Below are 18,560 nucleotides of genomic sequence, written 5' to 3'. Positions count from 1 at the left end.
TTAAACGAGACATATATGTAACGATTATCGTTGTAAAGACATTTAATGTATATATATCATATTAAGAGATATTCATACATGATAATATCATGATAATATAATAATTTAAAATCTCATTTGATATTATAAACATTGGGTTAACAACATTTAACAAGATCGTTAACCTAAAGGTTTCAAAACAACACTTACATGTAACGACTAACGATGACTTAACGACTCAGTTAAAATGTATATACATGTAGTGTTTTAATATGTATTTATACACTTTTGAAAGACTTCAATACACTTATCAAAATACTTCTACTTAACAAAAATGCTTACAATTACATCCTCGTTCAGTTTCATCAACAATTCTACTCGTATGCACCCGTATTCGTACTCGTACAATACACAGCTTTTAGATGTATGTACTATTGGTATATACACTCCAATGATCAGCTCTTAGCAGCCCATGTGAGTCACCTAACACATGTGGGAACCATCATTTGGCAACTAGCATGAAATATCTCATAAAATTACAAAAATATGAGTAATCATTCATGACTTATTTACATGAAAACAAAATTACATATCCTTTATATCTAATCCATACACCAACGACCAAAAACACCTACAAACACTTTTATTCTTCAATTTTCTTCATCTAATTGATCTCTCTCAAGTTCTATCTTCAAGTTCTAAGTGTTCTTCATAAATTTCAAAAGTTCTAGTTTCATAAAATCAAGAATACTTTCAAGTTTGCTAGCTCACTTCCAATCTTGTAAGGTGATCATCCAACCTCAAGAAATCTTTGTTTCTTACAGTAGGTTATCATTCTAATACAAGGTAATAATCATATTCAAACTTTGGTTCAATTTCTATAACTATAACAATCTTATTTCAAGTGATGATCTTACTTGAACTTGTTTTCGTGTCATGATTCTGCTTCAAGAACTTCGAGCCATCCAAGGATCCGTTGAAGCTAGATCCATTTTTATCTTTTCCAGTAGGTTTATCCAAGGAACTTAAGGTAGTAATGATGTTCATAACATCATTCGATTCATACATATAAAGCTATCTTATTCGAAGGTTTAAACTTGTCATCACTAGAACATAGTTTAGTTAATTCTAAACTTGTTCGCAAACAAAAGTTAATCCTTCTAACTTGATTTTTAAAATCAACTAAACACATGTTCTATATCTATATGATATGCTAACTTAATGATTTAAAACCTGGAAACACGAAAAACACCGTAAAACCGGATTTACGCCGTCGTAGTAACACCGCAGGCTGTTTTGGGTTAGTTAATTAAAAACTATGATAAACTTTGATTAAAAAGTTGTTATTCTGAGAAAATGATTTTTATTATGAACATGAAACTATATCCAAAAATTATGGTTAAACTCAAAGTGGAAGTATGTTTTCTAAAATGGTCATCTAGACGTCGTTCTTTCGACTGAAATGACTACCTTTACAAAAATGACTTGTAACTTATTTTTCCGACTATAAACCTATACTTTTTCTGTTTAGATTCATAAAATAGAGTTCAATATGAAACCATAGCAATTTGATTCACTCAAAACGGATTTAAAATGAAGAAGTTATGGGTAAAACAAGATTGGATAATTTTTCTCATTTTAGCTACGTGAAAATTTGTAACAAATCTATTCCAACCATAACTTAATTAACTTGTATTGTATATTATGTAATCTTGAGATACCATAGACACGTATACAATGTTTCGACCTATCATGTCGACACATCTATATATATTTCGGAACAACCATAGACACTCTATATGTGAATGTTGGAGTTAGCTATACAGGGTTGAGGTTGATTCCAAAATATATATAGTTTGAGTTGTGATAAATACTGAGATACGTATACACTGGGTCGTGGATTGATTCAAGATAATATTTATCGATTTATTTCTGTACATCTAACTGTGGACAACTAGCTGTAGGTTACTAACGAGGACAGCTGACTTAATAAACTTAAAACATCAAAATATATTAAAAGTGTTGTAAATATATTTTGAACATACTTTGATATATATGTATATATTGTTATAGGTTCGTGAATCAACCAGTGGCCAAGTCTTACTTCCCGACGAAGTAAAAATCTGTAAAAGTGAGTTATAGTCCCACTTTTAAAATCTAATATTTTTGGGATGAGAATACATGCAGGTTTTATAAATGATTTACAAAATAGACACAAGTACGTGAAATTACATTCTATGGTTGAATTATCGAAATCGAATATGCCCCTTTTTATTAAGTCTGGTAATCTAAGAATTAGGGAACAGACACCCTAATTGACGCGAACTCTAAAGATAGATCTATTGGGCCTAACAAACCCCATCCAAAGTACCGGATGCTTTAGTACTTCGAAATTTATATCATATCCGAAGGGTGTCCCGGAATGATGGGGATATTCTTATATATGCATCTTGTCATTGTCGGTTACCAGGTGTTCACCATATGAATGATTTTTATCTCTATGTATGGGATGTGTATTGAAATATGAAATCTTGTGGTCTATTATTATGATTTGATATATATAGGTTAAACCTATAACTCATCAACATTTTTGTTGACGTTTTAAGCATGTTTATTCTCAGGTGATTATTAAGAGCTTCCGCTGTCGCATACTTAAATAAGGACGAGAATTGGAGTCCATGCTTGTATGATATTGTGTAAAAACTGCATTCAAGAAACTTATTTTGTTGTAACATATTTGTATTGTAAACCATTATGTAATGGTCGTGTGTAAACAGGATATTTTAGATTATCATTATTTGATAATCTACGTAAAGCTTTTTAAACCTTTATTGATGAAATAAAGGTTATGGTTTGTTTTAAAATGAATGCAGTCTTTGAAAAACGTCTCATATAGAGGTCAAAACCTCGCAACGAAATCAATTAATATGGAACGTTTTTAATCAATAAGAACGGGACATTTCATTACTGGTTCAAAAGTTGCTGGCAGAAGAAGAGTCAGCTGGGAGTGATGTGGATAGTGGTACTGAGTCTGAAGAAAGCAGTGATGACGAAAGTGATGCAGAAGGGTTTGCTGAAGGTATGGCTTTGCTGGCTAGGCAGATCAAAAGGTTTAATCGTAATAGAACCAGCAAGTCATACAAAGGGAGTAAGAAACCGAGTGCTAGGTATAGCAGCAAGTCAGTCAAGGGTCCTAAATCTGAGTGTTATAATTGTGGAAAGGTTGGACATTTTGCTGCTGAATGCATGTCCAGGAAACCTTCAACTTCACATGCTAACTCTTTCTCAAAAGTTGACAAGTACAAAAATAAGTACAAAGCTATGAAAGCTCAGATGAAGGAAAGTGCTAAGACTGATAAGAAGGGTAAAAAGCCAGAAAAGGTTCTAGTTACTGAGCATCATGATTGGGATGAAACCAGCTAGTCGTCTTCCTCTGATTGTGATACTGATGATGATGGTGCTGGTTATGCTCCAGAAAAAAAGCTGTGTTTAATGGCCAAGGAGGTCAAGGAGTCTGATGAGGATGATAGTGGTAGTAAGTTTTTGGCTGATATGAGGGAAGCTAATCAGAAAAGAGATTCTCCTCAATGGAAAACTGAATTGATGTATAAGGTTGATAATTTTTGAACTTATACTGATGATGAAAAGGCCGAAATGTTTGACTGCCTAAGAGTTGACTTATGTAGAGGCAGCAAACGTGAAGAAGTTTTGATATCAAATAACAAATCTTTAAATGAGAAACTTAAATGCAAAAATGATGAAGTTAAAATCTTGAAAGATGATATTTCAAAACTCGAAAAACAAAATTTTGCTTTAAGGTCTCTTCACGTTGAGGCAGCAGAAGTCAAGAACCAGCTGGATAATCTTAAAAAGGATGTCACTTCATGGTGTACATCTGCTCAACGCACAGCAAAGTGTGTTAACGAGCAGGTGCCTGCCCAAGTTGAAGCTTTCTTTGCTAGTGGCTATGCTGCTGCTACTATTGCAGAGGTTACTTTCATGGACCCAATTCTTAAAACAGATCCTGAAGCTGTCTTGCCAAATACATTTGCCAAGATAGTTAAAGGTAAAAAGGTCTTGACAAATAAATTTGTTAGACCTGCTACTGTGTCCCCACCACCTGCCATGAAAGAGATTTTGGAGGATGAGGTTAGAGCAAGAGAAGCCAGTACCTCAATTGATGAGACTACTGACCCCTCAAGCATCTACTACATGACTCCAAAAAAAAGACGTATCAAAAGAGAAATCACTGAAAATAATCTTAGAAAAGTTAAATTTACTGATTCCCCTTCGTGTTCGAGTTCCAATTGTGCTGAGCCAGCCGATGACAAACTTACTGGTCAACCAGTAGCTGCAGACAAGCCAGTCAAACGTAATACTGGCAAGTCCAAGGCAGCAGGAAAAATATCTTCTAGTTCATCAGCTTCAGTAGACAAGCCAGTAACTTCCCACGCTGGCTCGTCAAATGATAAAGGCAAAGCAATACGTCATGACTATGGTACTGGTTCCAAGAAGAAAGATGCCCTTAAGGGAAAAGCAAAAGTGGACTTGAATGAAGAGCTGTCTATCACTGAGATTATGACAGTCAAGCTTGACCAGCTTATTGAGGCAGTAACCAAACATCGCCCCGATCCCCTTTACAATGTGTATGACCCTTCACCGATACCAAATGTGAGAAAATGCTACAAATGTGGCAGCAAGTTTCACTTAGCCAACCGGTGTCCTTTTACCCCAACCCCGTCTGCTGATGCTTCTTCAAGCAAACCAGCAGACAGGAAGAGATCATCAAATATGACCCTTCCAGAACCCATCCTTGGATGGGTTCCCAAAAAGAACTAATCTCTTAGCTACTGTGCAGGGCATTCAAAACAAGCAAATCTGGTATCTCGATAGTGGATATTCGAGACATATGACCGGATGTAAGTCCCTGCTAATGGACTATCAAGAAAAAGATGGTCCAGTTGTTTCGTATAGAGATAATTCGTTGGGTTACACAAAGGGTTTTGGTACTTTGACTAATGGGAATGTCACATTCTCAAATGTTGCATATGTAGTTGGGCTTAAACATAATTTACTCAGCATAAGCCAACTGACAAGCAAGAACAAGATAGTCCAATTCAGAAAGAAAATTGTAACTATTTTTGATAAGACAGGGAAGCCACTGCTGACTGCAAAACGTCATGAAAACATGTATCAAATTGACATGAACACAGTGGTCACAACAATTGATACTTGTTTCTATTCGAAGGCAGCAGACAACCTGAAATGGTTATGGCTCAAGAGACTCTCACATCTCAACTTCAAAGATATTCACAAATTATCCAGTAGAAGTTTGGTGTCTGGGCTACCCACCATGTCTTATGTAAAGGACAGACTGTGTCCTGGTTGTGAAAAAGGAAAACATTACCATGCCTCATTCAAATCAAAGCAAATCTCATCTGTTGAGAAACCATTTCATTTACTTCATATGGATCTTTTTGGTCCTGTTAATGTGGCCAGCTGTAGTGGGAAGAAGTATACACTGGTTATTGTTGATGAATATTCCAGATACACCTGGGTATTCTTTTTGAAGCAAAAAAGTGAAGCTGCTGATGAAATTATCAATTTTATCAAAAGAATGGAGCTTTTAAATGGGCAACTGGTGAAACAGCTAAGAAGTGATCATGGTACATAATTCAGAAATGCTACATTAGAAAAATTTTGTGCTGATAAAGGTATTTCACAGAACTTTTCTGCTGTGAGAACACCTCAACAAAATGGTGTTGCAGAAAGAAGAAACAGAACTCTCATTGAAGCAGCAAGATCTATGTTTGCTGAGTCTGGGTTAAAAAATTCATATTGGGCAGAGGCTGTGAACACTGCATGTTTTACCCAGAATAGATCTCTAATTGTGAAAAGACATCAAAAAACTGCTTATGAAGTTCTCAAAGGAAGAAAACCCTCAATCTCATTTCTTCATGTATTTGGCACTCCCTGTTTCATTCTAAACAATAGGGATCAGTTGGGCAAGTTTGATGCTAAGGCTGATGAAGGTATATTCTTGAGATATTCCAACATGTCAAAGGCATATAGGGTTTTCAATAAAAGAAGGGGTTGTTTTGAAGAATCAATTAATGTTACATTTGATGAAACTGCCCCAGCCTCATCTTCCAGTCAAGAAGATGAAGAGTTATTGTTTGAAGGGCCTACTCAGCAAGGTCTCAATGATGAAGAGGAACCAGCTGCAAATCCCTCACCAATCCATGTTGCTGGGTTCTCTGATGATGAGATGGAACACTCTGTTCCATCTGTGTATAAACCAAGTAGACCTACTAGCTCTACTGAAGTCCTACAACTTGAGCATAGGTCTACTGGTTCTGAAGGATCATAAGCTGGTACTGGTTACAATAATACTGAACAGCTGTCTTCAATTGCTGCTCATACCTTGGAACCAGCTGATGATCAAGATGCTGTGTGTTCCACGACAAGCTCACCTGTTCATAACACTAGATGGACAAAAGAGCATCCAATTGAGAAAGTCATTGGTAATCTGGCTAGTGGTGTTAAAACAAGAAGGCATGCAACCAGCAATTTCTGTATGCATGTAAATTTTGTGTCTACTATTGAACCTAAATGTCCTGATGAAGCAATCAAAGATCCAAGCTGGGCAGGAGCTATGCAAGAAGATATCTCCCAGTTTGATAGGAATAAGTTTTGGACATTGGTACCTAAACCTGATGATGAAACTAAGAAAATCATTGGTACCAAGTGGGTTTTCAAGAACAAGATGGATGAAGATGGGATTGTGATCAGAAACAAAGCTAGATTGGTAGCTCAAGGTTTCAAACAGGAAGAAGGATTGGATTATAGAAAGACTTATGCTCCAGTAGCTAGGATGGAAGCTATCAGACTGTTCTTGGCGTATGCTGCTAAGATGAATTTTAGGGTATTCCAGATGGATGTTAAATCTGCATTTCTAAATGGGAAGCTGCAAGAAGAAGTTTATGTCAAACAGCCTCCTGGTTTTGTAAGCAGTAAATATCCAGACCATGTCTACAAGCTAGACAAAGCTCTTTATGGCCTCAAACAGGCTCCAAGAGCATGGTATGAGACACTTCATGTGTATCTCATTGGTATAGGTTTTAAAGTTAGAACAATTGACACCACTCTGTTCTCAAAAGAGACAGATGGTGATCTCTTGCTGGTTTAGATATATGTGGATGATATTATTTATGGATCTAAAAACGAGAAACATTGTCAAGATTTTTCAAAACTTATGTCAAAGACATATGAAATGAGCTTACAAAGAGACTTGCAATACTTTTTGGGATTGCAAATTAAACAACTTGATGATGGAATTTTTATAAGTCAGGATAAATATATCAAAGATATGCTAAAGAAATTTGGTCTGACCTGTTTAAAAGATATAGGGACTCCAATGGCAGCAACTATTAAAATATATGATGATCCCAATGGTGAACCAGTCAATATCACTGAATATAGAGGTATGATTGGATCCCTACTTTATCTCACAGCCAGCAGACCAGATATTATGTTTGCCACATGTCTCTGTGCCAGATATCAAGCTGATCCTAAAGAGTCACACTTGCTAGCAGTAAAAAGGATATTTAGGTATCTGAAAGCTACTGCTAAACGTGGTCTTTGTTATCCCAAAGACCAGGATTTTGAGCTAATTGGGTATTCAGATGCTGATTTTACAGGGTGTAAAATAGATAGGAAAAGTACTACTGGTGGTTGCCAGTTACTGGCTGGTAGGCTAGTCAGCTGGACGAGCAAAAAGCAAAATACTGTGTTCACATCTACTGCTGAGGCATAATACGTTTCTGCTGGTAGTTGTACTACTCAAGTACTGTGGATGCAAAATACAGCTGAAAGACTATGGTGTTCATGTTACAAAGACTCCAATTTACTGTGACAACACAAGTGCAATAGCTATCACCAACAATCCTGTGATGCATTCAAGAACAAAGCACATTGACGTTCGATATCACTTCATAAGGGATCATGTTTAAAAAGGAGATGTGGAGCTACATTTTATTTCAACAGACCAGTAGTTAGTAGATCTATTCATAAAGCCCTTAGATGAGAAACGTTTTAACTATCTCATCTCTGAGCTGGGTATGCTTGAACTTTAAATAAAAGACAATTTTTGTTGGTGTGCTGACTATACAACATGTAGGGCAAACCAGTAAGCCATTTTTGTTAACTTACTGCCTACATGTAAAACACTCAGCACAACAAGGTCTTTTATATTTTGATTACTCAAAATGTTTTTAATTGAAATAATAAATAGCTCATAAAATTAAATGATTCCTTAAATATGAAACTCATTTACTTCCAATGATTTAAATTAAATTCATGACATATTAAATGTAACAAAGTATTTTGTATTTAATACAAAACTTATTTTGTGGTTTTTAAATTTTTCTTAAAAAAATTAAAACCTGCTGCATTTAATGTTGAATGGGAGGTATGAGTGTTCAAGCCGTATATACGTCAAATCATCAGTCTGTGTCCCCTCGAGTGTGCCAGTCTGTCACATCTGCCCACGCGCCTGCTAATGGCAGTTGTCATTTTCTCTCTCCTGCCTTTTTCACCCAATCACAATGGTTAAAAGAGTGTTTTATCTTCTATAATAACCTTCGGTTATTCAGTTTTCAAATTCACACTCTTCTCTCTAAAAATCCCCAAATCTTCAAATCAATTCATACATCCATCTTCTACGAAATCATCAATGGCAGAACAACAACAACATCAATCACCACCTGCTGCAAACTAGCCAGAGGAACAACAACAACAGCAACAACAACCGGTAGCACCACAACAACCGGAACAGCAACCACCACCGGTCATCGAAGAACAAGTGGTGCAGGGCCCTCTGTTCAACCTGCACCCAAACCTTGTTAGGGCTGCAAATGCACCAGAACACTCTTCCATTCACCTATCAAGAGGCAATGCTGCTCATGCCCTTTCAATTTCTAAAACCAAAGCCAACTTGGGTTATGATGCGCTTATCAATTACATACGACAATCACCACTGGCTCGAGCTATTACCAGCGTACCTTCTCGTCTTTATCCGGCTTGTTTGGCCAGATTCTGGTATACTGCCACCACGGTCACCACTCAACAGAACGTTCCATGTATTCGTGGCATGGTGACTGAAACCCTAGCCTGCTCCATCACTGTTGATGCCATCCGTTACCCATTGGTCCGTTCGTTAATTCACCAACCAGTGATGAGTTTAGAAGAGAGGTACTGGAGATTATAGGGTTTGATGGACCAGTGGCTCATACGCCCTTAAGGAGGCAGATGCCACCTCTTTGGAACTATTTCTTTAGCTTGCTGACTCATTGCATCAGTCAGAAGTCCGGGAGCTTTGATCAGTGCTCAGATTTTGAGCTGAAGATTGGTCATGGGATGCTGTTCAATGGAAATATTGATTATGCCGGTGAAATTTACTTAAGGATAAGGGAAATGGTGCTTGCACCTAAACGAACACACTTAATCCCCTTTCCAAGGTTTTTGAGCCTTGTTTTTGAAAATGAGCTGGGTGAAGCTTACCAGCAGATTACTGATGAATCATTCGACCTGCCTCTAAAACAAGGGGGAATGCCAAAAGATGCTCCTGCTGCTCCATATAATGTCCTGACACCAGGCATGCTTGAGTATCTTACTGCTCGAGGTGGAGTGAACCAACAGGCTGCCTCTGGTGCTGCACCAGCTGAGGGGGAGGGACCTCAGCGAAAGCAAGCTATAAAAAGGAAGAAGCCAGCTACCTCAACTAGTACAGCCACCGTCTCACATACTGGTAAAGCAGTAGTTGTATTAGAATCTAGTGCTCTCTGATCATAAAGAACAACCCTAGTCTTATATACTGACTATCCACTTCTAGTATTGGAATCCGTTACTTAACTATTTCTTGGTAACAGGCAAATCCAAACGAGCAAAAGCTGGATCCAGGCTCACCACAGGGGAGATTGCACCAGTCTCAACTGCTGCTCCTGCAAAAGATGTGGCTATGGAACCTGGTGCATTTCTAGACCAAACAGCAGAAAATTCTAACATAATTAAACATCTTTTATCTGCTGACTTGAAAATTGAATATGGAGTTCAAGGTATAACCCTGGCTCCCAAACTGACTGGTTTTAAAACTAGTGTTAAGAAGAGTAGCAACACATACTCTTCTAGCCAGACACTTCCACATTTTTCAAAATTGAACTTAATGCTATATCCTCTGCTGCCAGTATAATCAGCAGAGCACATACCTGACCCCAAAGCAAACTTGAGCTGGGTCCTCATCGTGTTGAACCAGCTCAGGATACTGCACAGCCATTATGTTACTCGGATCATGATAAGAGTCTCACTCCTACATCTTTACCAGCCAGATCTCTTACACTATCTGGATCAACATGTGTCGCCAATGAGTCAGCAGAGTCACAGCTGTACTTATAGACAACTTATTCTGTCTCATTCGAAGGGCTGACCAAATTACCAGTCTGTCCCCAGAGACCAACATCAGATGCAATTGTTGAGTCCAATTTATTTGGTTCTACAGTTGTTAACATAAAATGTTCTATTGTTTCAGTTCTTAGCAGGGTAGATGAACAGGCAGAGGGGGGGCAAGTTAAAGATGATATTATTCCTACTGTGCAGATTGCTGCCTCTGCTACTGGTATTGGTGCTACTGTTTCTCCTACTGGTGGTGTTGATGCTAGTACTGTTGCTTCTACAGCTGCTGGTGTTACTGCTCCCAGTATTGCTGCTTCCACTACTACACCTGAAGTGGAAGATGAAATCATAGTGGATCCTCCTGTTCTTAAAAAGGTAATTGACAATATTGTCAAGGATGTTCTACTTGATGAACCTGTCACTGAACCAAAGGGTGACATTGCGTCTGCTGCTGCTACCAATGCACAAAATGTTATCATGGAAGCTGGTACAAGTGCTACTTTTCCATCTGATGTTCTCATGGATGCTGGTAAAAGTGCTACTTTTCCATCAGATTCTAGTTCACAGGGTGATACTGTTCTGGAGGGTCTTGATTTTATTAATGCTGGCTATGTTGGCTATGTTCCCACTGAGCCAACGGTGGATACTGCTGCTACTACTGAAGATGCTGCTTCTTCACCTCCTGCACAGTTACCTACCACTGCTACTGGTTCTACGGAATCCGTTATGGATGCTGGTACCTCTGTTTCTGCCACTACTGACTCTTTTCAGGCTACTGTTTCTACTGAGAAGAAACCTTATGTGTTCCAGGTGCCAGATCCTGATGAAGTTGTCCCTAAATTCATCTATCAGGGAGCGTCTATTACTCCCAGAGTTGCTCTGCTGGTGGATCAGCAAACTTTTGATCCTCAAACTGCCATAGTCTTAGCCAGCAAATTGCCTCGCGAAGAGCTGATTGAACTATTGTCTCAGCTTGATCGACCAGCTAGAGAAGAAGTTTATGAGAGGTTGGCTACTTTAGAACAGATCAACGAGCAGCCATATTATCATTTTTTTTGGCATGGCTCCAGCTGCTTCTCTATGGCCTGGTACATGGAGGCCTCTCAAGTTTATCAGAGATCTCTCTACTGGTAAATACGTTATGCAGAATATTCCTGATTCACCAGTACCTTCTGATTCATCAGCTTCTTCCTCATCATCTTCTTCTTCTGATGGTGATGCTGATAAAGGTACTGGTAAGGATGAACCAATCACTCATGATAATGTGACTGGTACCAAATATAAACCAGTGGATCTCACTGATGATGCTGTTCATGATGCTGACAAGAATACCAGTGGTTCTAAACCTTTGGGTGAAGGTAAAAATGATGGTGATCATGGTGACGAGTCAGATTCTGACCTTCCACCTCCACCACCCCACGGAGGTAGTTCTGTGTTAGCTGCTTCTGACCACCCCTCAACCAGCTATGTTAAATTTAATGCTGATGAGGTGACTGACATTTCCACCCTGGCTGTCTATAAGACACTCGCCGAGGTTACACCTGATCTACAGGCCACCATTCGCACTGCTATTGCTGACAGTGTGACTGAAGCCATACGTAATGCTGGGCAAGTTACCACTTCCAACATTGAAGCTCAGCTCAAACAAGTATGTGCCTTTGCAGATCTTGCGGTGGCTGCCATTATCAAACAACATGAAGAGGAAGAGGACTTAAAGAAATGAATCATATCTCACAATGAATATACTAAGGACATTGCCCGTCTTCAAGCTGATTTAGATGCTGCTAATTGCAGAATTCTTTTTCTTAATGAAGAAAATGCAGTGCTACATGAGAGATTGGATTCACAAGAGCAGCAAATGGCTAACATGATTCCTGCTTCTGCCTATGTTCAAATGGTTGAAAATATGCATCGACTGGCTACCCTACAGGGTGATGTTAGGGCCATGGTTGAGCAGATGGCTATGGGTGTTGCAAGGAATGAAGTTAGGTCTTCCAACCTCTTTTTCGACAATTTGGCGTGGATCCTGGTGCCCATCTTACTCCTGAAGTTGCTGACTGGAACAATTTTGCATTCTCCATTCCAGATTCAGATAGTGACCTTGATGCATAGGTCTCCCCTGTTCACCTTTCTGCCCCTGCTAATGACAAAAAGGGGGGAGAAGAAATCTAAAAAGAAACTCAAAAATAGAAAACAATCAGAGGGGGAGCATGAGCATGAAAAGGCTCCAAAACAACCAAGGAGAGATGGTGATGGTGATGGTGATGATGGTTCTACTGGTCAAGACTCTGGCACTAAGCCCAACAACGCTCATACTGAAGATGGTGTACAAGCAGCTGGTGAATCTCACCCCAGTATGTCTGCCACATCAGTGGATGATATTGGTTCTGGCAGTAAGCCCAGTGATGTTTCTGCATTGGTTGTTGCTGAAGCTTTTGTTGTTTCTCAAACTATTGAAAGAAGAATGAAAAGAAAACTGGAGAGACATCAGAAGAGACAGCAAGAATTAAATGATGCCTTCAATGTCAAATGGGATGCCTATGTTGCTCTTAAATGCCACAAAATTGAGCATAGGAGATGGCTGACCCCGAAAAAGAGGGACATTGATGATGACCTGATTGGCATTGATAAATTCAAAAAGGATGCACGAAAAAGAAATGCCAAATTCATGGTCAAATACGACAAAAACAGGGCAAAACTGTATGCTGAGCGAGCAGATAGGATCAAACGGATGTCTCCCGAAGAAATGAAAGATTATCTTGCATCTACTGAGTCAGGGAGAGGAGTTAGAGCTGACATTTTTATGAAGTGGTTAGATGCTATGTTAGAAACTGGCTCATCTTCCCGCCCAACATCTTCTGCACAGCCAGCTACACAACATAAGCCAGCAGAAACAATCAATCTTGATGATGATGATATTCAGGGGGAGCATCTTGCTATCGTTCCCTACCTACCTCCACTTGAGCCAGTATCAACACAAGAACCATCAGCTGAACCCATGCCCATAGATAAACAAAGGGTGAAATCTGCTCCTAGGGACAATCAGCCCCTAAGGAAAGGACCCTTATTTGAGGCAGCTGATGAACATAATGAGGTGGTTGTACCAGCTAATACTAATCATTCAGCTGGTAATGAAGACACAGCAAGGAGTGCTGTGAATGAAGACCCAGCCAGGAGTGTGCTGCTGGGTGTTACAAGTGTTGAAGACCCGGCCAAGGTAGTTGAGCTGGGTGCTAATCAAGATGATGATACGGTTAATCCTACTGACTTTACAGTCTGGGGTAGTGGAGATCATTTATTTGTTCAATCACCTATCTCTTCCCAGACTCTCATCTATTTTAACAGAACAAAGGATAATCGTGTCAATCAGTTTCCAGTGAGTTCATCTGGCATAGGTGAATCAATCATGTATCCTCCATCTTCCCCAAAACATCATGGTAAACACAGAACTTGGGAAGATGATTCAGTTACCCGTGGTGAGCCAGACTTATTTAAAATGAATCCATATGAAAGAGATGCTTACCGGCTGGAGATCACTGTACAGGAATTGCTTAAGCAAAGACAAGCTGCTATCAATGAAAGGATACGCCAAGTTAGCTTGCTGCATCATCCCCTTGATCAGCCACTCTACATCACTGCCTTGACTTATGGCATTGAAATTGGTGTATACTTAAACAACAGTGGTCAAAGGCTCTCTACTGATGAGGAGAAAGCTTAATTTCAAGAGGCTCACCAGGTGGGTATGGATCTAAGGGAGTATCATGCTGCCCTTAGAACTGAAGAGGGTAGAAAGATGATTGAAACAGCAAAATCCCTGAAAATCACTGCCGACGAGTATTTGTTGTAGTGACCCGAACTTTTCCATGTATATATATATTAATTGAGATTGATATTTACATGATTAAATGTTTCCAACATGTTAAGCAATCAAACTTGTTAAGACTTGATTAATTGAAATATGTTTCATATAGACAATTGACCACCCAAGTTGACCGGTGATTCACGAACGTTAAAACTTGTAAAAACTATATGATGACATATATATGGATATATATATATAGTTAAAATGATACTATGATAAGTAAACATATCATTAAGTATATTAACAATGAACTACATTGTAAAAACAAGACTACTAACTTAATAATTTTTAAACGAGACATATATGTAACGATTATCGTTGTAAAGACATTTAATGTATATATATCATATTAAGAGATATTCATACATGATAATATCATGATAATATCATGATAATATAATAATTTAAAATCTCATTTGATATTATAAACATTGGGTTAACAACATTTAACAAGATCGTTAACCTAAAGGTTTCAAAACAACACTTACATGTAACGACTAACGATGACTTAATGACTCAGTTAAAATGTATATACATGTAGTATTTTAATATGTATTTATATACTTTTGAAAGACTTCAATACACTTATCAAAATACTTCTACTTAACAAAAATGCTTACAATTACATCCTCGTTCAGTTTCATCAACAATTCTACTCGTATGCACCCGTATTCGTACTCGTACAATACACAGCTTTTAGATGTATGTACTATTGGTATATACACTCCAATGATCAGCTCTTAGCAGCCCATGTGAGTCACCTAACACATGTGGGAACCATCATTTGGCAACTAGCATGAAATATCTCATAAAATAACAAAAATATGAGTAATCATTCATGACTTATTTACATGAAAACAAAATTACATATCCTTTATATCTAATCCATACACCAACGACCAAAAACACCTACAAACACTTTCATTCTTCAATTTTCTTCATCTAATTGATCTCTCTCAAGTTCTATCTTCAAGTTCTAAGTGTTCTTCATAAATTCTACAAGTTCTAGTTACATAAAATCAAGAATACTTTCAAGTTTGCTAGCTCACTTCCAATCTTGTAAGGTGATCATCCAACCTCAAGAAATCTTTGTTTCTTACAGTAGGTTATCATTCTAATACAAGGTAATAATCATATTCAAACTTTGGTTCAATTTCTATAACTATAACAATCTTATTTCAATTGATGATCTTACTTGAACTTATTTTCGTGTCATGATTCTGCTTCAAGAACTTCGAGCCATCCAAGGATCCGTTGAAGCTAGATCCATTTTTCTCTTTTCCAGTAGGTTTATCCAAGGAACTTAAGGTAGTAATGATGTTCATAACATCATTCGATTCATACATATAAAGCTATCGTATTCAAAGGTTTAAACTTGTAATCACTAGAACATAGTTTAGTTAATTCTAAACTTGTTCGCAAACAAAAGTTAATCCTTCTAACTTGACTTTTAAAATCAAATAAACACATGTTCTATATCTATATGATATGCTAACTTAATGATTTAAAACCTGGAAACACAAAAAACATCGTAAAACCGGATTTACGCCGTCGTAGTAACACCGCGGGCTGTTTTGGGTTAGTTAATTAAAAACTATGATAAACTTTGATTTAAAAGTTGTTATTCTGAGAAAATTATTTTTATTATGAACATGAAACTATATCCAAAAATTATGGTTAAACTCAAAGTGGAAGTATGTTTTCTAAAATGGTCATCTAGACGTCGTTCTTTCGACTGAAATGACTACCTTTACAAAAACGACTTGTAACTTATTTTTCCGACTATAAACCTATACTTTTTCTGTTTAGATTCATAAAATAGAGTTCAATATGAAACCATAGCAATTTGATTCACTCAAAACAGATTTAAAATGAAGAAGTTATGGGTAAAACAAGATTGGATAATTTTTCTCATTTTAGCTACGTGAAAATTGGTAACAAATCTATTCCAACCATAACTTAATCAACTTGTATTGTATATTATGTAATCTTGAGATACCATAGACACGTATACAATGTTTTGACCTATCATGTCGACACATCTATATATATTTCGGAACAACCGTAGACACTCTATATGTGAATGTTGGAGTTAGCTATACAGGGTTGAGGTTGATTCCAAAATATTTATAGTTTGAGTTGTGATCAATACTGAGATATGTATACACTGGGTCGTGGATTGATTCAAGATAATATTTATCGATTTATTTCTGTACATCTAACTGTGGACAACTAGTTGTAGGTTACTAACGAGGACAGCTGACTTAATAAACTTAAAACATCAAAATATATTAAAAGTGTTGTAAATATATTTTGAACATACTTTGATATATATGTATATATTGTTATAGGTTCGTGAATCAACCAGTGGCCAAGTCTTACTTCCCGACGAAGTAAAAATCTGTGAAAGTGAGTTATAGTCCCACTTTTAAAATCTAATATTTTTGGGATGAGAATACATGCAGGTTTTATAAATGATTTACAAAATAGACACAAGTACGTGAAACTACATTCTATGGTTGAATTATCAAAATCGAATATGCCCCTTTTTATTAAGTCTGGTAATCTAAGAATTAGGGAACAGACACTCTAATTGACGTGAATCCTAAAGATAGATCTATTGGGCCTAACAAACCACATCCAAAGTACCGGATGCTTTAGTACTTCGAAATTTATATCATATCCGAAGGGTGTCCCGGAATGATGGGGATATTCTTATATATGCATCTTGTTAATGTCGGTTACCAGGTGTTCACCATATGAATGATTTTTATCTCTATGTATGGGATGTGTATTGAAATATGAAATCTTGTGGTCTATTATTATGATTGGATATATATAGGTTAAACCTATAACTCACCAACATTTTTGTTGATGTTTTAAGCATGTTTATTCTCAGGTGATTATTAAGAGCTTCCGCTGTCGCATACTTAAATAAGGACGAGATTTGGAGTCCATGCTTGTATGATATTGTGTAAAAACTGCATTCAAGAAACTTATTTTATTATAACATATTTGTATTGTAAACCATTATGTAATGTTCATGTGTAAACAGGATATTTTAGATTATCATTATTTGATAATCTACGTAAAGCTTTTTAAACCTTTATTGATGAAATAAAGGTTATGGTTTATTTTAAAATGAATGCAGTCTTTGAAAAATGTCTCATATAGAGGTCAAAACCTCGCAACGAAATCAATTAATATGGAACGTTTTTAATCAATAAGAACGGGACATTTCATTTGTTGGGTCTACAAGCTGAAATTCAAAGAAGGGAGGCTGCTGATGCTGAACTCGCTGAGAGGGTAAGGCTCCAGGATATAGAAGACAAATTGACTGCTGATAGAAAGCAAGATGCTGAGTCCCTAGAACTAGCCAAAGCCATTGTCAAAGAACAGGATAAGGCATTTGATAAGATTGAAGCTACTGAGAAAGCACCTGCTACTGCTCCTATAGAATCTGTTCGTACTAGTGAATTTCCTGATCATTATTATAGGAGTAGGTATGGTGATGTAATGAATAGAAGATCCAATCTCAGCAGGATAATCAAAATCAACAGAGGTTCAAAACGAGCGTTCAATATTGTAAGGGAGAATAGAGTTAAAGAAAGAATAAACTATGATGAGTTAAGATCCCTTGGATTTAGTGAATGGATGGAGATCTTGGATTATTTCATTGGTAAAGGTGAAAGTGCTATCAAAAATACACTTAAATCTGAACTCCAACAGCTCTTCAAGAAAGCAGCAAGGTTTGGGAATGCACCAGTGGTGAATGTAGATGAAGTCCTCTCTCAAAAACCTAAAGGAAATCAATCCACTGGTGAAGGACCAACCGAAAAAGGCCCCATCATTCTACCTCCTCATATCCCTATGTTTGACCCTGCTGATGTACCTTATCTGTTCCCCGAAGCCTGGAGAATCAAACAAGAGGAGCTATCTGAAGAAGAACGAGAAAAAGATAAAGATAGATAGTCTCCTATGTGCTCAAATTGTAGCTTTTGTTTAATTCACTTTTCATTCTACTGTTGTTGTAATTACTATACATATTGTGTTGCAATGAAAGTGAAATGAGTTTATCTTCAAAATCATATCAAATTATAAGATATGGATAACTCAGCAAAAGATCCCAAAACAAACTTAAAAAGGACAAATTTACTGCCAATTTATTTTTTGGTCCCTCCGTGCTGACTTTAGTGTTTTCTCTACATGTCATAGGTTTTGTCATCATCAAATAGGGAGAGATTGTTGAGCCCCCAAAATAATTAAGGAT

Source organism: Rutidosis leptorrhynchoides, chromosome 8, assembly GCF_046630445.1.
Source record: "Rutidosis leptorrhynchoides isolate AG116_Rl617_1_P2 chromosome 8, CSIRO_AGI_Rlap_v1, whole genome shotgun sequence".
NCBI classification, from domain to species: Eukaryota; Viridiplantae; Streptophyta; class Magnoliopsida; order Asterales; family Asteraceae; genus Rutidosis; species Rutidosis leptorrhynchoides.
This window is presented reverse-complemented; position numbering follows the sequence as displayed.